Below are 22,218 nucleotides of genomic sequence, written 5' to 3'. Positions count from 1 at the left end.
ATTACTAAGAGATTAACTTTGAGGGTCAAATAGTACCAAGTTCTTATAAAAATATACTTAAATGATAAATTTTATTTTTACTTTTTACAGTTTATTTTTTTTTTTGTTGATTTTTTTTACGTGTTAAGAAACAAAATATTACTTTACTCTTAATAAATAGAGGCGAAAATTGTTTGGATATTTGTTTGAAATAAACAAAAAATCATTAAATAACTGGATGTAATTCGGCTTACAGATAAACCATGTCCCGGATTAACAGGACTGCCTTGGTGTTGTAGTTGTATTGCGTGGGCGGTACGTCACCTCTCGTCTCGAGTTCGAATCCCGGGTCAGGCAAAGTGATACTGGTTTACCTGCTCAGTCTTGAATATGTGTCTGATCGGCGATAGGCTCGCCCCTTATCACATCATGGGACGGAACATAATTGGCGAAGTGCCTGCCCTGGTTGCTCTGCCTACCCCTTCGGGAATACAGGTGTAGCGAGTAACAACTAGTTGGTTCGTAACAAATTATTTATTATTATACTAGATGACCCGGTGAACTTCGTATCACCTACATACATTTATTATTATTATTTATTGTGAAACACAATTTTGCCATACAATACGTATGTTATCATTATCTGTCTCTCGCTAGTCGAGAGTACGGTTTGCACGTGAAGTAGCTCGTCGTACATTTGATTAACTTCGACTATCTAAGTCATCTTCTCCGTGGCATTTTGCGACAATAACGATAAATAAAGCTCTCACGCACTGGCAAATTGATGATAGATTTTAATTATAGTCTTGAAATTTATTTATTTGTTTTCTATTTTTGAGAACCAACTGACACTTTTACACTTTATTTATTTCTAAAATGTTTTGTATTTGAAAAAAATAAACCAAAGAAATCGGACCTCATATTACAACTATGAAACAGACAAATTTCTGAACGCACCTATATATGTGACAGCCAGGCCAATTCTTTCTTTCTAAAAAGACAAAAGACATCAAATGTTTCATGGCTAGAAACATTTTGTATTGAAAACTTATATTGTCGTTTTTAGTATTTTCCGTTATTTATTATTTATGTTCGTCACCGTTTAATCCATCCCTGGACTTCCACAAATGATTCAAAACCAAAATTAGCCAAATCGGTTCAGCCGTTCTCGAGTTTTAGCGAGACTAACGAACAGCAATTGATTTTTATATATATAGATTTGCGACCGATCTGAAGATAGTTTTTGAGGTCATTAACATCCAATAGAACAAAATATATCCTATAACACTAAGTAATGTTTTTTTTATTAATTGCTTTGAATGACGAGACGAGCTTGCCGTTCGCCTGATGGTACGACCGCCCATAAACAGTAGCAACACCATCCAACACCTTGAATTACAAAGTATTGTTTGGCATGCCACTGCGCTCGCCATTCCGAGACATGAGGTGTTAAGTCTTATTATGTCTAGTAGGTACACTAACTACAATGCTCTTCAAACCGGAACACAACAGTGACTACAAACTGCTGCTAAGTGGCAGAAATAGACATTGCGGTGGTACCTACCCAGTTGGACTCTCACACATGAGAGACATATCATCAGTAATGTAAAATGTAAAAACATTTTCGTAAATAAAAAACATGTTGACTAATTAAGAATTAGCTTTGACTTTAAAATAAAATATCTACTGAATATTTCAATAAATAACATTAATTTCCAAAAGTTGTTGATCAGTCGTAATACCAAGAGTTTCGTGGAAAACAAAATATTTATTTGTCTACGATGTTCAGTTTCTACGAAATATATATTTGTGTATTTCTTTTATTCTATACTATTATATAAAGCTGGAGAGTTTGTTTGTTTGAACGCGCTAATCTCATGGATTACTCTTTCGAATTTAATAAATCTTTTAGTGTTAGATAGCCCGTTCATCGAGGAAGGCTAGAAGCTAAATAACATCACGCTATGACCAATAGGAGCGGAGCATCAATGAAAAATGTTGCAAAAACGGGAAAAAATATTCCTTTTGAGAGCTTCCGCTGCGTGTACTGCGTAAATGGTTACAGTTACGCAACAAACATGTATGACGGATTGCTTCTTATAAAAAAAGTTATAAAAATATGTTAAAAACAGTCCTCTGGATTTTCTGACTGTCTAAACGCAATGAACTCAAATACTATCTTATAGAGAAAGAATGGAGATACTTCGAGACCCTGGGAAGGACGTCGGCTAAGAAGGTATCGTAATCATCCATACAGATTATAAAACAAACTCCCCTTTTCTGTCTGTCTTTATTTTATAAATTTTCTCAAAATGTACTGAACGGATTTGAATGAAATTTGGTATGGAGATAGTTTAAGACCCTGGGAAGGTTATAGGCTACTTCCTATCCCGGGAAAATATATAGTTAGACTTTTATCCTATAATACTCTATCACACAGGCGAAGCCGCGAGCAAAATCTATTAACTCATAAATTTACATTATTACAATTAATGCTTTTTAAAATCTCTTCGTAAGCGGCTTACTACGTGTCTTGTTTTTATATTTCTGAGAAGTCGTTAATATTACAAATAACATTCGTTTTATCTCGTTTTAGTAAAGAAGGCTTGATGTTAGTTTCGGTAGAGCCTTGTATTCTTGTCTGAAAAGTTACCCAACTACACCTGATGATATGATTCAGAAACATATTCATGGAATATTCAGAAACTCAGAAACTCACGATCATGTAAACTTCAGGTGAATATTTTGGTTTGTATAAATTCATAACCGCTCTTTTTATTTTATTTTATTTTTATTGATTTACTAGTTGACCCGACAAACGTTATTCCGTCTTGACTATGAATTTGCAGCGCGCATTCTGTCAATCGCTGACAGTTATTTCAAACAATTGACAGTTATATAAAATTAATATTTTCGTTAAGTTTTCTTAAATTGTCTAATTTTCCGCGCTATTTTTTGAATTTTTTTCTTTCATAAGAACCTTCTCCTGACAATAACAAACACAAAAAAAAAGTGAAATTGGTCCAGGCATTCACGCGTGATGGCCGTGACCAAGGGAAATAGGGATTCATTTTTATATATATATTTGTTTTATTGGTACCGGTTCTTTTTGAAATGTTACTCTGTGGTTAACGGTGATATATGAATAATTTGACAGTAAACAATCACATCACAACATCCATCAAATATGTATATGCACCGGCCCGAAGTGAAAAATAATAAGATACCTCCACTACTGAGTATTTTAAACAGGCCAAAGTATACCTTATTTACATAATATTAATACGTGAAAAACTTTGAAACCCTTTTTAACCAATTTGCGCACGCGAGGAGTGAGATATGGGATAATTAAAGTTCATATAGAGTACAGAAAAATAAAATTTAAGTATATGTGAATTACGGTTGAATTTCAACCACTGGGCGACCTATCTAATTAATTATCTAGGACATGTACATAAACAAACTATACTAAGCTAAAGATATATGGCTTTTGCTCCAACCGCGTGAAATAGTTTTTCCCAGATAAATACTGCTGTGCTTAGCGCAAAAGCGGTATGTCAGGGAAACCTTATTTCGAGATAATTTAAGTTTTGTAAATATAGTTTTGTATGTAAAACTGAGATAGAGAAACTATTTAAAGGTTTTTTTTTAACAAGTTCTAAACAAGATACCGTGATTTAGGTAAGTTCATTGGATGGGTATTTCTTTAAGCTATCTGACGACATAAAAATCTAGATTTTGATTTTTTTTAGATACCGCTTTGAGCTTAGCATGGCAGAATAACAAGCGGCGACAGCCTAGTTGGGTGTGGAACGGACTGCCGAGACGAATGTCCGCAGGTTCAAATCCCAAAGACACACACCTCTGACATTTCTAAAAAATTATGTGTATATTATTTATTATTAATCATCTAACGGTGAAGAAAAACATCGTGAGGAAACCTGCACGCCTGAGTATTTCTCTATAGGAATTTCGAGGGTGTGTGAAGTCTACCAATCCGCACTAGGCCAGCGTGGTGGTCAAGGCCTAATCCCTCTCAGTGGTAGAGGAGGCCCGTGCCCAATAGTGGGTTTGTATATAATACAGGGCTGATATTATTATATTATATACGTTAGAATACCCCGCTTTCTAATTTCCCGGGATAAAAAGTAGCCTATAGCACTTAGGAGTAATGTAGCTTCATATTAGCAATCAAATTTTCAAAATGAGTAACTAGTTCCTGAGATTAGTACGTTTAAGCAACCTCTTCAGTTTTATATAATATAGATTCCTAAGCCTAGGTCGAAATATATGAGCTATTAGCTACAAGGCTAAGTAAAAAGCGAAGAAATATTAATGAAATTTTGCATAATGTTTGTCCCAGATTAAAATCGGGAACACATTTTCCCAAAAGGATAGTGGAAGGTACGCGTTAGCGTAAAGCTGAAAGCTGAAGAGTTTGTTTGTTTGAACGCGCTTATTTCAGGAACTAATAAACAGAAAAAAAATATCCACATCGGTTTAGGAAGCTACGTGCTGAGTGCCATAGGCTACTTTTTATTCCGAGAAAATATTTATACTAGAAAAACATTTTCGCGTGGGCAGAGTTGCAAGCAAAATATAATAATAATATCAGCCCTGTATTATATACTGTCCCGGTGCTGCACGGCCCACGGGCTTCCGTTACTACTGAGACGGATTAGGTCTTAGTCCACCACGCTGGCCTGGTGCGGATTGGTAGACTTCATACACCCTCAAAATTCCCACGGAGAACGTTTAAGGTATGCAGGTTCCCTCACGATGTTTTCCTTCACCGTTAAAGCAAGAGATAATTCACAAAGAATACACACATAATTTTAGAAAAGTCAGAAGTGTGCACCCTTGGAATTCGAACCTGCGAACATTCGTCTTGGCAGTCCGTTTCAATCCCAACTAGGTTATCGCCGCTAGTTATATATTGTAACCTCCGAAGTTTGGAGAAAAGCATGTGACTCACGCTTTGGTCACTCCAGAAATAGAGTATTTGATAATGTTTGATTTTATGTATTTTTTCATATTAAGTAACAGCAATTAATACAAAAAAGAAATCCTTCTGTGAAAACAGTATTAAAATTCGATAAGAAATGAGGCAGTAATTCAAATTTCAAACAATGCTACGTGCAGGAGTGGGCGTGGAGCGGGTATATCGCTCCATCTCTCTCTTTCGCACGCATCGTAATGCCCGCTGACGTCACATGCAAGTATTTCATCTTTTTTGTTTTTTGACACTTACCCCTACTATCAAATTTCAATAGCTTATAACTTGTGAATTTTTCATCAGACTTCAATGCTTTATGTTTTAGAATTTATACGACGTACATATTTCATAAAAGTTTTTAAAAAAATAAGTCAAATACCCTATTAAAAACATCATAATCAAACAACGAGTGCTTTAATGTCGCGTTATCTCACATTCGAGGCGGCTAGTCGATAGGTATCGGTTGATATTTCATGAATATTTACGTAGTGCTAACTGTTCTAGCTTTCCGCCGCTTCTCTATAGAATTAGCTAGTTCCGATTACGTTCAAGTCTGATTTGGGATAAAATTTGCCTATTTTTTCAGAGATAACAGACTTTATTATCAGCGAAAGAAGTTAATCAGTGGTTCGAGATATGAATTTTCAAATAATCAACCCCCCTCCCCCCCTCAGATGCAATTCTTGTGCGCTCGGTTACCACACCGAATGCACGCCCATGCACAGGGGATATTTGCAGCCGCCTTAGGCACACAGTAAAGTGTGTATATCTCATTGCATCTTGTGTGTATTACGATTTATGATAAATAAAATACATCCGTTACTTACGTTCAGCATTTATTGACACATTTTTAAAAGCGGGGTAGTTGTACTACAACAATGGACAATCTACCTTCATTAATCTTAAGATATTAATCCTTATATATAGTGTTTGTTTGTCCAAGATGTTACGATATGAATAACACTTAACATGTTTGTGATACAGGCTTACTATAGTACAGTAGCCAATTCACATTAAGGCCTATAGGGCTCGCGAACAGTTTCTATCTTCTTCCCTCCTCCCATCCTAAGACGTGTCTTTATTTGTCTGATTTAGGGTGAAATAAGTCTATGTATTCAGAGATAGCATTTACTATCAGCGCAAGGTTTACTGGTGGTAGGTTTCTCATATGTGAGAGTCCGCCTAGGTCGGTACTACCGCAATGTCTATTTCTACAGCCAAGTAGCAGTGTAGTCACTGTTGTGTTCCAGTTTGAAAAAAATTGTAGTCATTGTAACTACTGGACATAATGGCTTAACGTCTCATGTCTCAGGATGGCGAGCGCAGTGGAATACCAGACAATACTTTGTAATTCAAGTTGTAGGAAGGTACTTCTACTGTTTATGGGTGGTCGTATCTCTTACCATCAGGAGAACGGCAAGCTCGCCTTGTCATTCAAAGCAGTTTTTACCAATAAGAAGCTATATTATTCCCGAGGGCTATAAACTGCCTTTTATCCCGGAAAAACTTCTTCACGCAGACGGACTCGAAGGCAAAAGCCACTTACAGGTAAGAATACTTTAAATAAAATCGTTACTTAAGTACTTGGGCTGTAAAACTTAAGATTCTAGGCTTGATACCCAGGTTGGACAATTTCATTTTGACCCAACGGAAAACACATTTGAGTTTTCTGCAATCATAATTTCTATAATAGCTATTGCGTCATCTATTGTATCGCAAGTTGATTTAGGCTAGGCAATGTATGGGAGCGCTAACTATGTTGTCTAACTCTTATATACAAAGGCGTGAGTTAATTGAGCGTGAAGTTTAGTTCATTAATTGAGAAATATGTGTATTACGTAATTAAATCTCCAGTTTATTAATACCAGCCATTATTATACAGGGTCATTTTAACACTGCGTTACTAAATGAAACCACATACTCGTCTTCACCTTTGCTGACATTATGCCAAAATTCATTCATTACTAACGAATATTTTCACAAAAATCCTGGTTTTAGGTTTTTTTTTGATCATTTTGTAGTTTATTGCGAATGTGGCGTGTCTGTCAGTGTATTTCTGACTGAAACTATGACGTTGTTGCTGCGAGGAATTCTCTTCCAATAGTGTAGTGGCATTAGGGCGTATAAAATTAAAATGACTTTTTATTAAAATTTATTTTGTTCGAAATTTACACTTTTTTATTTTATATTTACGGCTCAAGTAACTTATTGTAAAATGATATTTCCAAGTAGATAACTATGTGGTTTCATTAAGTAACGCAATGTCAAGATGGCCCTATATGGTCATTGTTGGGAACGGTCTCTATTACTGAGAGGGTTTAGGCCTTAGTCCACCACGCTGGCCTAATGCGGGCAGACTTCATATACCCTTTAAATTTTTAAGAGCAGTTCTCAAGTTCCTTCACAATCCAACTCTTCAGCTTATATACATTACACACTTATGCCTTTTATCTTCGAAGGGGTAGGCAGAGGCGCAACTGATGCACTCACTTTTTGCCGCACGTATTTATGGTGTGATAGTGGGCGATTCCATCGCCATAAATACTAGACTCCAGGCTGAGACTGAGTAGAAAAAGATATTATTTTGCCCGAACCGGGAATAGCACCCGAAATCTCAGCAACGCAGTTGTATCCTAATACAACTACGCCAACGACGCAGTTCCAGTTTATAATAAATAATAATATCAGCCCTGTATTATATACTTGCCCACTGCTGAGCACGGGCCTCCTCTACTACAGAGAGGGATTAGGCCATAGTCCACCACGCTGGCCTAGTGCGGATTGGTAGACTTCACACACCTTCGAAATTCCTATAGAGAACTTCTCAGATGTGCAGGTTTCCTCACGATGTTTTCCTTCACCGTTAAAGCGAACGATAAATTCACAAAAAATACCCACATGATTTTAGAAAAGTCAGAGGTGTGTGCCCTTGGGATTTGAACCTGCGGACATTCGTCTCCGCAGTCCGTTCCACACCCAACTAGGCTATCGCCGCTGGTTACTGGGTAATATATTTTACTAGTTTTTTCCGGGAGTTCGGTCTGTGTAAAAACGTTTTTCCAGGATATATATTTTCCCAGGATGTATCCCTATAGGGCCTATAGTATAGGCTATACTGTAAGTATAGCCTTATAGCACTCAGGAGTAATGTAGGCTTCTATTAGCGAAGAATTCAAAATAGGTTTAATAGTGAGATTAGCGTGTCCAAACAAACACTCTTCAGATTTATAAGTGTAGGTTTAAGAGAGAACACGCATTAATACAAACAAAAAAAAAAAGAAAATTTCGTAACAATATTTCGTAAAAACTCTGTCATTACGTACATTTATATTAAGAAATACTCTAATACTATTTTTTGTTTTTAGGGAGCTAGTGCAATAGGGTACCGGACTCATTTTCGTTCTTTACTATTATCAAATATTTACATAATATAAATTATAACACAGAAGGAATTATTAAAATCCGGTAAAAAATCAACAAGTTATGACTTTGAATTTCGGTGGAAGGGATAATTAACAAGAAACAGAAAAGAGACGAAATACCCACATGTGACGTCATCGGGAATTACGACGCGTGCGAAAGAAAGAGATGAAGCGATATCCCCAAATCGCGCCCACTTCTGCACATTACAATATTTTAAATATAAATTACTCGCTCATTTTTTAACCAATTTTTATGCAGTTTTGGCAGGAGTGCTTCTTTTTCGTATTATTAACCATTACATATAGAATAATGTACAAAATCAAGCATAGGCCGATCCTTAGGGGCAATAGAGCGTTTGTTATGAGCACACGAAGAAAGCAAGAGTTAAGCCGTTCAAATCTACCTGCATTAAGTTGGCTAAAGGTTTACCTTTATTAATTTATTTTTCGCTCTCATATGAGCACGAAAGTGGAAAGAAATTATGAGCATTAACAAACTCGAGGTTTTAAATTTGTTTTTTTTTTTTGCTTTGAATGACGAGGTAGCCGTTCGCCTGATGGTAAGTGATACGACCGCCCATAAACAGTAGGAACACCAACACCTTGAATTGCAAAGTATTTGGTATTACACTGTGCTCGTCATCCTGAGACATGAGATTTAATATGTCCAATAATAACACTGGCTACAATGTCCTCCAAATCAGAATACAACAGTGACTACACACTGCTTGGCGGCAGAAATAGACATTACGGTGGTACCTAACCAGGCGGACTTACACATATGGGAGACCTACCACCATTAATATATAAGGCTAAGGTGTATAGAGTGTCTAGTATAAAGTTTAAAAAGGTTGTAATATAATATTTGTGTAGTCTATGGATATTGTTAAAGGTGACACAAAAAATACATACTTTGTAGTCAAATTAAGGTTTAAAATTATTAATATATCTGAAATCAAAACTGTTTCAATGTCGAGATTTTGAATTTTCTGTTCATATTGTCGATTGTAGAAGAATTTATTAAATTCTTCATTTTATATTTTATGTAAGGTAAAGATTGTTTTTTGAGATAACGAAGATATCGAAATTTTTAATGTTATTAAATTAATTTCAGATTTTATTTAATTTTTTTGTCACATACATATCCATATGTACCTCAAATTATCACAAAACGTAGTTCTGGTAATTAAATGGTAAAATCAAGTATTTACTTACGTTCCACGCACGATTGGCACTGGTTCAACTATTCCTTCATTAACTGTTAACAATTAAAACACACACTTTGAACAACTCAGTAATTTTGTATTCACAACAAAAACATTCTCCAGTCTTCGCCACAAGAAAGTAACAAAAATGTCACATTTATTTCGCGATATCACCAAAATTCTAATACATTTTTAATATAAACTAAAATACTTTCGAAAATGGAACGACAAAATTAAAAACCAAATAAACTTTTTTAAAACAAAACTGGCCACGATGTTTTTGATTTTTTAAAAAGTAACTGGCCGATATTTACTTTATAAGTTTTCGGGCAGAGCGCGCGCCTCAGTCGGCCGTCCGAAGGCATGCACGACCGACGGTAGGCAACACAGAACTGAGTTAAGAGTTCCCGTCGCGGTCGCAAAATGTTCGCTGAAAACTGCACACGGCTTCATTTACGTTGCTTTATTATTTGTAATTTTCCTTTGGTATACGAATGATATGCAATTACTTAAGTTATCGTTTATTAATATTGCGGTTGCCCATCGTATTTCAAATTTCGAATGTTTTTAAATTTCGTGAATTAATAAACTATACTATTATATAAAGCTGAATACTTTGTTTGTTTGAATGTGCTAATCTGAAAAACTACTAGTTCGAATTGAAAAATTCTTTTAGTGTTGGATAGTCCATTTATCGAGGAAGGCTATAACATCACGCTATGGCCAATAGGAGTGGAGCAGCGATGAAAAATGTTGCAAAACCAGGGAAAATTTATACCTCTAGAGAGCTTTCATTGCAGAAGAAAGACACAGAGTTTCCCATTGCATCGGTCTGCCTGTCTGAACACGATAAACTCAAAAAGTACCTAACGGTTTTTAATGAAATTTGAAAATATACAGCGAGCTATTATCTCGGAAAACTCTTTCACGCAGGCGAAGTCGCGAGCAAAGGCTAATAAAACAATACATTTTTATTTTCAGAAAGTCAACTTTGGATGTAATATTGACATCACAATTCTACGAGTATTGAACTAATCTTATATTTCAAAACTTACAATGATACAAGTTTACCATTAGATATATTTTCTAGTTTGTTGATGTGCTGCAATTCATTATATTTTGATCATTACTATAAATGTGTTATACATATTTATATATTGTTATGCATTCGTATGTATAGTGTATTAATGCATGAGTCTTTAAAAATGTTATAAATTTCTTTGCTTGTGTAAGTAAACGACTTTGTAGTCGTTTTTATTTTTCTTACTCTATATAGAGTTTAACAAGATCAAAATAATAAATTATCTTCATTTTAAAAGTATTTTTTTACATTTTTATTTATATCGATAAATCTTTATTTTTAAAATTACTTTTTTACACTTTTATAATTAAAATAATGCACATGAAAAACGGCTTTACGTGCTTTCCGAGACACGGGGGTATCACACGTTTTGTCGGAATGTGTGCGGAGTGGGCCTCATACTTTGAGCTTTAATGTGGGCAGCATAAATAGCTTTTTGTCCATGCCTGTATCGGAAGGGGCAAAGGGTTTATTAAAAAAATATTTTGATTTTATAAAAATTTAGTAGGCATGGGTAAAAGTGGACGTACGGAGCGACATAGTCGTGAAATAACGACTAAGCTCCTTAAATAAAGATTAAAAAAAAAAAAAAACTTCCTGACTGAGCTTCGAGTGAGTATTTTTGTAAGATGAAATAACCCAGTCACAATTATTTCGGCCCGACCCGGGATTCGAACCCAGGACCTCAACGCTGTAGTCGTACTCGTGCTGTGTACAATTACAACGCCACCGAGGCAGTTTATGACCTATACTATTATATAAAGCTGAAGAGTTGTGTTGCTGTTACTTTTAAGTAATTTTAGGCTTTATTAGTCACTAAGACTTTTTTTAATTGTAACAATTCCATTGATTCATTTTAATTTCTTTATTTTTAATCTTTAGAGTATTATTATGATATGTTAATATTTTTAGAAACATATTTTTTTTTTCAAATACAATTTGCATGCAGTCTTCACCTATAACTACAATGGCACTTAGCTAGTTAATATTATAACTTTATTATTGTAATATGTTTTGGTGTAATTTGTGTTGGTGATAAATAAAAAAAAAAAAAAAAAAAAAGAGGTTGTTTGTTATAACGCGATAATCTCCAGAACTGCTGGTTCGAATTGAAAAACTCTTTAAGTGTGGAATAGCCTATTTATCGAGGAAGGCTATGGGCTAAGTAACATCACGCTATGAACAGTAGGAGCGGAGCATCAACGAAAAGTTTGATAAAGATCTACGTGACACATTGCACAAACTTTTTAATTTAATTTATCTATTAAAATATATTTTAATTTATCAAACTTTAGACAGTTACTTTTACTCTAGTCTGAAGGTAACAAAGAATGTAATCTAAAAAGTTGCATTAACTTTGTATATAGTTTAAAACTCAGTTGTAAAGTCTTTTTGTTCGTTAATCTAATGAACCTTTTTCTTATTAAATATTCATGTTAATTATCTTTCTCATTTAGTTTTTTTTCCTCCTTGTTTTTAAAAGGAGAACGCAAAGGCTCTTACCCGTGCAGCCAAGTCCGTTGTTATTTCAACGTCTAAAATGTTTATTATCAATTAGTTAAGTTCTACTGCATGTGCGATACAATAACGCTCTGAAGTCCTGGGTTCGAATCCTGGGTCGGGCAAAGTAATATTTGGGTTTTTCTGCTCAGTATTAGCCCGGAGTCTGGAATTTGTGCCCGATATGGCGATAGACTCAACCTATCACATCATGGGACGGAACACACTTGGCGAACAGTAGGTGCCCTGGTTGCGCCTCTGCATACCCCTTCGGGGATAAATGCGTAATTTGTAGTCGATAATGTCAACTTCTGTTTATATAATCAGGGAAGGCAAAGGACATTGAATCTGTACAGCCTTGTGTAATATTATGTAATCCTGTTTTGTTTTGATATTATCTCCGGTTGACGTCATAATGTCGGCCGGTCGTAAAAACTAAGTCAAATAGTTTTTGCAACTTGCGTGGAAAAATATTACTGCCTCGAAGGCGTAGTTGTATTGCGGTAAAACTATCGCGCTGTGGTTTCGGGTTCAAATCCCGTGTCCGGCAATATTAGGTTTTTATGCTAAGTAACATCTGGGAGTAGCCAAATGTGTCCGTAAATCACAATATAAGATAACTGGAGAAATGTGAGTGTACATATCTGCCTACCCCTGAAAAGGCGTGATCTGATTGTTAGTGAAAAAAATGTTTTGGCACTGATTCCATTTTGGGATCATATAAGGATTGGACATGAAAAAATAGTTTTGATACCAATAAGAATGTAATAATTAGCTTTTAGCAGTTTTTTTAAGCGGGGTTTAGATTATCAAATAATATTGTAGAAGTTATCTTGCGTGTAAACAGTTTCAACAATCCGATTTTTGCAAACTTTAAAGGTTGCAGGTCTTATTAAATCATTGCAGCTAGTATAAACGTGTTTGGAAGATTATACGCAATATATTTATGTGGGAATTTGCTAGTCTAAACGCAGATTTAGACATATCTTTGTGTTCCTAATACGTTTGAGTTTAAACTTTATAATAACTGTAATAAATTATAATTTGCTAAAACTGTTTAAACTTTTAAGGGACTAATTATTAAAAATGTTTTTAATTAGTGCTTACTACATTAATTGAAATAATGCATTTGTGTTCAAAACTAATTACTTTTATATCAACCTAATACCTCCCAGGTAAGTGTTACTAGTTTTAAAATTAAAACAAATTTAATTGCGCTTTTTTAAAAATGGAACCGAGAGAAAAATAACGTACCTACTTCACCTAAGCGCGCCAAAATTGCGAACAATGTTCTTTCATTTTAAAAGGCAAAGGTAGCTAAGTTCATTCAGCCTTGTTTTTTAGTGCATATAGGGATGTAAATCTGTACAGCCTGCAGAGGGCGGTGTGCTTTGTCAAGCGTGGGAGGTGCTCCAGTGGAGTTATAATTTTTGAGCATATTTTCAGTCACCCACGCTTTTACGTAAAACGTTTTTTTTGGAAAAAGTCCAAACCAATTTAATCCCATTTAATGGTGTAATTGGAGGGTGGAAATTATGGATGTAAAATGCGTAGGAGCTGTGTCTTACCCTCAGGAGAGTAGCTTGATCGTTATTTAGTGTTTGATGCAATATTTTACCTTTTCATTATTATCGTTGTATTTATTGACTGCGATTTGTTTAAAATACGTTGATAAATATAATAAGTTAGCTTTTGTTCGCGTCTCTGCCCGCATGAAAAAGGTTTACGGTTATTTTTTTTATTAATACACAAACTAGACAATACAATTTTACTTAATTCTACTTACACTTTTGCTACTTATTTATATAAAAGTACGTCCTAAAATAGTGTACATAAAACATAACTTTTATAAAACTATCTTATAAAAAAATTAAATATCTATATACATATATTAAGTACAATTCGTTATTGCAAAAAAAGGGATTTGCCCTCGTACACAGAATAGCCTGATCTTAATAATTGCTTCTTAAATGAATAAGTATTACTTTCAAACATATCTACAAAAGATGTATAAGGGTAGGAAGAGTGATTTGCTCTCATAGACGGATTAGCCTGATCTTAATAATTCCTTTTAAATTAACAAGCAATAATTCCTAACATATCTATCTACAAAAGATATGTATAGTAGTACTACCTGTCGGAGACATTATTATGACGTCGAAACATTCTAGTTATGTCACGCAAAGGACTCGAAAACATTACGTAATATCTTTAAGATGAGTCTAAGGTATTTACCTTCCAGAAGTCAACGAAAATCTACTCATTTATACCAGGCTATAAAAATACATAGTTTCACGCCTTCTATCCCCTAAGGGGTAAACAGAGGCGCAACTGGTGCAGATACTCTTCGCAATACACATACCGTCCTATGATGTGATACAGGACGAGCCTATCGCCATATCGGGCACAAATTCCAGACTCCAGGCTGATACTGAATAGAAAAACTAAAATATCACTTTGCTCGACCCGGGATTCGAACCCGAACCTCCGAGCGCTGCCGTGTCGCGCATCCAGTATAACTACGCCCCTGATGCAGCCATATTATATAGACTACACCTATGTATACTAAGTTTTTATTGCACGTTTTCCCCGATGTATACTGCAGGGTTCGATACACAAAAAAACTTTAGGGATTGAAAAATGGTAATGTCGGACTCAAATACTCTGAACCTAACCTAACTCACCCCCGAGGTAATTCTTGTGCTCTTTGTCTCCACATCAAATGCACGCCCATGCATAGGGGACATTAATTGTCGCGGCCTTAGGCACACAGTTAAGTGTATATACCTCATGGTTGTAAGTACACATTGAGGCCTATGAGGGAATCGCGAACATTTCACTTCCTTCTCCCCTTCACCTATCCTAAGAGGGTTCCCTTTTCTTCCTTTCAAACTATCCCTACCCTTTTTTCATCGAGGGCCCTACAGTGGCTAAGCCGGGGATTCCAGTATCCCATTCGTAGGTTTCTCCCGGGTTAGACTGCGAGGTCCGACACACAAAAACAAGTGGAATAATTGTTATGGCGGACTCAAATACTCCAAACCTAACCTAACCTAACTTACCGTTGTTTGGGGGGAGCGGGCTACGTATCAAATCGCGGAAACCCACTCCCCCCTGACACCCACAGTGTACCACAAATACACGCTATCACTAGGCAATGTATCACCTAGCTGATAGCACTAGCGTTATAATTAGTTAAGATGTGAAACATTAAGTATAAAAAAAAAAAATAAAAAAAAAAAAAAAAAAAAAAAACCTAACTTACCCCCCGATGCAATTCTTGTGCGCTCGTTCTCCACACCGAATGCACGCCCATGCACAGGGGACATTTGTCGCGGCCCTAGGCACATAGTGAATGTGTGTATACCTCATGGTTGCAATTTCACATTGGGGTCTAAGAAGGACTCGTGAACATTTCCTCTCCTTTTCATTCCGCCCATTCTGATACTTCCTCTTCCTTCCCTTTCTTTCCTCCCCTATTACTCCTGTTCCTCTCTTCCTCCAGGGCCCCGCAATCGCTAAGCTGGGGGAAGCCAGTATACCGTCCGCAGGTTTCCCTCGGTGTAGATTGCGGGATCTGTACTTTTAAAAAAAATACCTAACCTAACCTTTTTCATGTTGCTCTATGTTCTATGTTGAAGGTTCTTTTTGCCACACTTAGCTTGTCAGTTGCAAGTCAGCTGTTGAGTGTTCATGTCGCTCTAGTCCAAATTCCAATTTATTAAGTCGTTGTTTGAGATATTACGCGAACCGCTTCGAGATTCGTACAACGTAAAGTTTAGCGTGAAAAGTTCGCGTAATATATCAAATATGCACAAACTGTCGACCCTCTTTAGAAGTTAATAAATTAGCGTACGTATATCGAAACATTAAATTGAAGATGGATTTATTACTTTACTTTTCGTTCCACGCGGTATGTAAATCAATGTCTTGTTTTAGACTAGCTGTGGTCGCGACTTCGCATGCAAATCAATGTGTCACAAAGATTTTCCACGAGATTTTTTATACCCACGGGACCTCTTCAACAGTAATCGTTATATTTGAATTAATTTACATAACCGTAATGTTTTAACCTAAACCTTCTTCAAGAATTGTACTATCTTTTAGTAAAAGCCGTATAAAAATCTGTTCAGTAGATTTTGAGAAAATCGATCACAAGAGAGACAGCTGTTGAGGACTTTGTTTTATAATGTGTATAAATGTTTTTCTGAATGCATTTTCCATGATAATGTTTTATGGAAATGATATAGACAACGCGTAGGCGCTTGCAGCCATTTTATATCGTTTCAGATGTAAAGTAAATCGAAAATCAACTTGTAGATGCAAAAGTCCAGATCATCTGCGAAGTACCTTCCATTAATAATATCAGTCCTGTATTTTATACTGTCCTCCAAAATTGGTAACTAGTATATACCTGTTATGTATTTATTTTGTTTTTTTAGTCGCTTTTGAAGGCGCCTTAAGTTTTTGTAAAAAAAAAAGTTTTTTTTTTGTTTGCGTTAGTAAAAAATGAGTACGACTATCGCGCTGAGTAGTTCACCTCTGCCTACTCCTGAAAAGGTTTGATGCTATATATAAAAGTATGTAAGAAGTAGACTCAACCAAACCAAACGCAAAAACATAACTAAAAACATCACAAGAATGCAATATTTGCAATTTCGTTTACTTTGACGATTAAATTATTGAAGTTATTTCAGTATTAAAACCAAACTACTGAAGCGATATTGAAAGAAGTTATATGGGACCAAAGTGGAGGTATGTTCTTTCGAACTAAAAAGGATTTCTCCAAATCGGTTCATAAATGACAGTGTTCTAAGATAAAAAAAAAAAAAAAAAAAAAAAAAGAAAAAAACACGTTGAATTGATAACCTCCTCCTTATTTTGAAGTCGGTTAAAAAGCAAGTGCTTTAATTTCGTAGTAAATAGGTATAAAAATGTAACCATAAGAATAAAAACCTCGCCATGTGGTATATGGAACTAATTTCTTGAACTGACAGCGTTAACTTTAAAATCAAAAAAGCAAAAATGGCTTCAAAGCAGGTTTTTATTTTGGACAATAATATAAAAAAACCGCAATAAAATCCAAAAACTTTATTTCAATTTCTCAAATTCGCGTAAACAATAAATCATTATGTAATGACGGAGTCGACAAATCTTCCAATAAATAAACCAAATTGTAGTCAGTGTAACTACTGGATATAATAAGACTTAACATCTCACGTCTCAGGATGGTGAGCGCAGTGGAATACAAAACAATATTTTGTAATTCAAGGTGTTGGATGGCGTTTCTACAGTTTATAGGCGATCGTATCGCTTACCATCAGGCGAACGGCAAGCTCGTCTCGCCATTCACAGCAATAAAAACAAAATCACCAATATAACTTCATTTTAATCCGCCATTGATAGGATTTCGCGGTACAAGTCCTTGACATTCATGTTGATATGACGCCATTTTTTATTACCCTCCACGTAGCGTTTATTTCGGGTTGACTTTCATCATGTTCGTATTAACCGATTTACGTTTAGGCCTTGCACAACCAAAGTTAACACGTTAGGCGCCGCGCAAACGTTAATACACGAGCTATCAATAAGTTGTCAACTAATTACTAAATTAATCGAATTATCTGTTCAGTTTCGTAGTAATTGTTTCATACAATATTGACAGTTCGTTGCTGTTTTGTTGTGCAAGTCGACACCATCTACGCGGTGCCTTAAGTAGACATAACAAATTTAATGTTATTTAAATTGAAACTATAAATATCTTGGACTCTGAGTATTATTTACGAGCGCTGTAGAGCGTGTGCGGGATTAAATTTATTTTATTAGATGGCAACATTATTTACATAATAGTCATGTGTGGGTTAGACAGGAGTGCATTAAGTCTATATTTATACACAAAACAAAGTCCCCTTTTCTGTCTGTATGTTATCGATTTTCTCAAAATCTACTGAACGGATTTTTATGAAATTTGATATGGAGTTATTCTATCCCGGGAAAATTTATAGCGGGACTTATACTTTATTCTGGAAAACTCCTTCAGAAAAAGCCAAGAGCAAAAGCTAGTTTAATTATATAATGTATTTGAAATGATTGTTATCGTATAAAACTGCTAAACAGATATCATTCCGGTCGTCTAATACTCAGAACTGGGATGAATTAATTAAGACCGTCTCGGTTGCGTAGTTATTTTGCGCAGTACTACAACCCCGCTTAGGCTCGGGTTCGAATTCCAGGTCGGGCGAGATAGGTTTTTTGCTATCAGCTCAGAATCAACAATTGTGTCAGACATACGACAGGCTTGCTCACTATCTCATCATGGGACGGAATACGCGGCGAAAACTGACTACAGTAGTTGCGACTCTGTCTACCCCTTCAGAGATAAACGGTGTGTATGTGTGTGGGTCATGTGTCAAGGGAAAGTAGTATAAAATGGACAAAAATTATAACGGAATGGCAACCAAGGGTCGGCAAAAGAAGAAGAGGCAGACAAGCTAAAAGATGGAACGATGACATTAAGTCAATTAGCGGTACAATCTGGTCAAGGAAGGCCAAAATTAGAAAAGAGTGGTAAGAGCTGGAAGAGGCCTACGTGTCACAGGACACGCTGACCACTGAACCGAAAATCCGATGTTAGATTTTAAGTTAAAATAATATGTTATTTTCAGTATGTTTGTTTAGTATCAGCAATAAAGGCTTAAATAAATAAAATAAATACATGTGTGTGGGTGTGCGTGCTTGTGTGTCTGCGTCATTATCATTCGGCTACAAACTAACAGGTATGCCTTACGTATGTGTATGTGTCTTGAAGTAGAGCCACTTCGCAGTCCATTTCGTATGCAACATGCATTGGCTGAAACAGATATCACAGAAAACCTGCTTGAAATGAAAATTGCTCTGTTGCATTATCTACCTAGTCTTGCCATAAATATTGTAATAAAGAAAAAAGAAAATTGTTAACTGCAAATAACATTTATTACTTTTACAGTGTGTCAGTTTAATACATAAATATAAAACAATTAAAAATATAAAAAGCTTATTCGAAGTGGTCTCCATTGGCTGCAATACAGTCCTTTAAACGATGAGGCCAGTTATCAATAGAAGCACGCACTCTTTCCATGGGAAAATTCTTCACTGCCAATCGTATAGATTGTTTTAGGGACTCCAAATTATCATGGCGTTTAGAGCAAGCTGTACTCTCTAAAACTGACCACAAATCATAATCCAGCGGATTAAGATCGGGACTAGACGACGGCCAGTCTTCAGCTCTGATGAAGTCCGAAACGTTCGATTCCAACCAAGACTGCGTGGACCGAGCTTTATGACCCGGCGCCGAGTCTTGCTGGAAGGACCATACTTGGTTATTGAACATGGTGATGTTAAGGGGCTTAACTACCTTCTCAAGAATGGTATCTTGATACACTTGTGCCGATGTTTTGATACCTTTTTCACAAAAATATGGCTCAGTCACTCCTTCATAGCTAACACCCCACCAAACCATCACTGAAGTCGGATAATGTCCACGTTGCACTCTGTCGACTAATTGGGAAGCTTCCTTAGAGCTTTGAGCATAAATACGGTCATTTTGTTTGTTAAAATGTTGCTCAATTGTAAAAATTTTCTCATCCGTAAACAAAATTTTTCTGTGACCTCCCTTTGCGTACCGCTTCAGTAGTTGTTTCGATTTTACCACCCTATTCTTCTTTAAATTATCAGTTAAGAAATGGCCAGTGCGTCTCTTATAGGCTGCAAGTCCTAAGTCATCTTTTAAAATACGCGACATGGTTCTAGGTGCTATCTTCATTTCCCGAGATAAAATCTTTTGCTTTCGGACAGGATTTCTTCGAATTCTTTCCCTTACTGCTTTGACCACCTTTTTCGTACGAACACTACGTGGACGGCCAGATCTTTTCTGTCACAAACAGAGGAGGTCTCATTGTACCTATTAATAGCCCGGTACACAAACATTTTACTAATACCAAGTGTATGGAGAGTTTTAAAAATTGCATTTGGCTCCATACCTACTTTGTGTAATGCTATCACAGCGATTCGGTTCTCTTTATCACCCCACACCATTTTAATATCGCAAAATATTTTACAATGTATTGGCGCCAAAATGAGAAAACACAATGAACAATCGTATAAAAATGACAGATTCGAAATTCAAATGTAATATTTTTTTATAATTAAGTGTAACAGTATTTATGGCCAGACTAAGTAAATAAGGAATAGGAAGATTTGCATGTATAAATCAAATTCTTCATTCATTTTAATATAGTATTTCATGATTTTTTTTTTATACGGGCGGATGGGTGTCCAATAGAATGTCGACTAACGAGAGATGTTTACCCCTCAGCAATCGATACAATTATGCCGGCCTGTTGAAACCGGATATATACAGGCTTATCCCGGAACGCGACAGTTACGTGGGCCACTATGGCGGGTTTTAACACCTTGTGTACGGTGGTCAACATCCGGACGGATACAAAGTATATCCGACCACCAGCAGAGAAATTAAAAAAACCAAATCGCCATTAAACTATTGTGTTCTTATTGACAATCGTTTTTTCTTCTCTAGAATAAACTTCAAGGAGTTTAGCTAAAGAGAAATAATATTTCGATTGAAGTGAATGTGTAGAATCGTAGTCAAGTTTCGAATTTGTTCATTCACTTTTGTGACTGACTGTATACTGTCGAACTTAACAAAATAGCAAAACTACGAAAACAAACCCAACAATTTAAATCACAAAGTAACAATTACCGTCAAAAAACTGGAACACAACAATTAAACCCAGTTGTCAAAATCTTCAAACAAGCGACTTTTGCCAAATGGAAACTTTAATTGAGCTTTTAAGTTCACTAACGAACTTGTAATTTAGCATCGAAGTACTAGATTTTAACTGTGATATTTGTAGCTTATATCATCAAGCTATTGGATAACCTGATGTTATAATATACCATACTAAAAAAAAGCGGCGATAGTCTAGTTGGAAATGAAACAGATTCCGAAACGAATGTCTGCAGGTTCAAAACCCAAACACACCTCTGACTTTTCTAAAGTTATGGGAGTATTCTTTGCGAATTATCGCTTGCTTTAACGGTAAATGAAAAACATCGTGTGGAAACCTGTATACCTGGGAAATTTTCTATAAGAATTTTGAGGATAGGTGAAGTCTAGTCACACTAGGCCAGTGTGGTCCAAGGCCTTATCCCTCTCAATAGTAGAGAAGGCCCGTTCCCAGCAGTGGGACAGTATATAACACAACACCGTTATTATATACCTTGATATCTTTAGTTATAAACATGCGCGTTTGCATTTCATTTGCCATTTAAAAATTTCTGGAAATATCATTCATGAATTCATTTCTCAAAATTGGAGTCTATAAAATTTATGTTCACATACATATAACCAAAGTAGCACAAGTTAATTGCCTCTGAGTACAGGTCGAAATTATCACGAATGCTCTATGATATTCAGAACCTCCTCATCTAAACTATATCTGAAATAATATTCGTGTAATATCACATATTAACGCTGCTTCAAAATTCCTGGAAATGGAAGCGATTGAATTCATGAAAGTTGAAATCGGCAAAGTGCGAGTTGATTTCCTTGCTTACATTCTCGATATTTTATTGTCAAAAATACATAAACAGACAGATACGCCTTTCAATGTCGAAAGAGTAGACAGAGGTGGAACTGGAGCATTATTCCGCCGTGTAACTTCAACCCACGATGTTAGCGGCGAGCCTATCACTTTTTCGCATACAAATTCCAGATCCTACGTTGATACTGTGTAGAAAATCCCTGAGGATCGAACCTGAGACCTCAGCACTGTAGTCGTACCGTAATACAACAACGCCACATATGAAATTAATGTGTAAATATTTCATGACCGACTCAATATGAGCTAAGAGATCAAATTGGTACAAGTTAGGCTCCATTGGCATCATTTAGAACACTAAAAAGAAGTTCTTAAATGAAAATCAAATATATTAAGACCAGAAATAGGTTAGTAAGGACAGGGAAGAACAGCCTAA

General features: G+C 35.8%; 1 protein-coding gene across 1 annotated transcript in view; it reads right to left on the bottom strand.

The window, feature by feature from the left end:
- Positions 1-10,007, bottom strand: part of LOC115443194 (orexin receptor type 1) — a 111,333-nt gene extending 101,326 nt beyond the window's left edge. Inside the window, exon 1 of the mRNA XM_037442582.1 lies at positions 9,613-10,007. The gene's annotated coding sequence lies outside the window, so the exon portion shown is untranslated. The remainder of the gene's footprint in view (positions 1-9,612) is intronic.
- Positions 10,008-22,218: the final 12,211 nt, after the last annotated feature.

Source organism: Manduca sexta, chromosome 4 (assembly GCF_014839805.1).
Source record: "Manduca sexta isolate Smith_Timp_Sample1 chromosome 4, JHU_Msex_v1.0, whole genome shotgun sequence".
Lineage (NCBI taxonomy): Eukaryota > Metazoa > Arthropoda > Insecta > Lepidoptera > Sphingidae > Manduca > Manduca sexta.
Note: the sequence above shows the minus strand (reverse complement) of the source record. Positions and strands in the feature narration are given on the sequence as shown.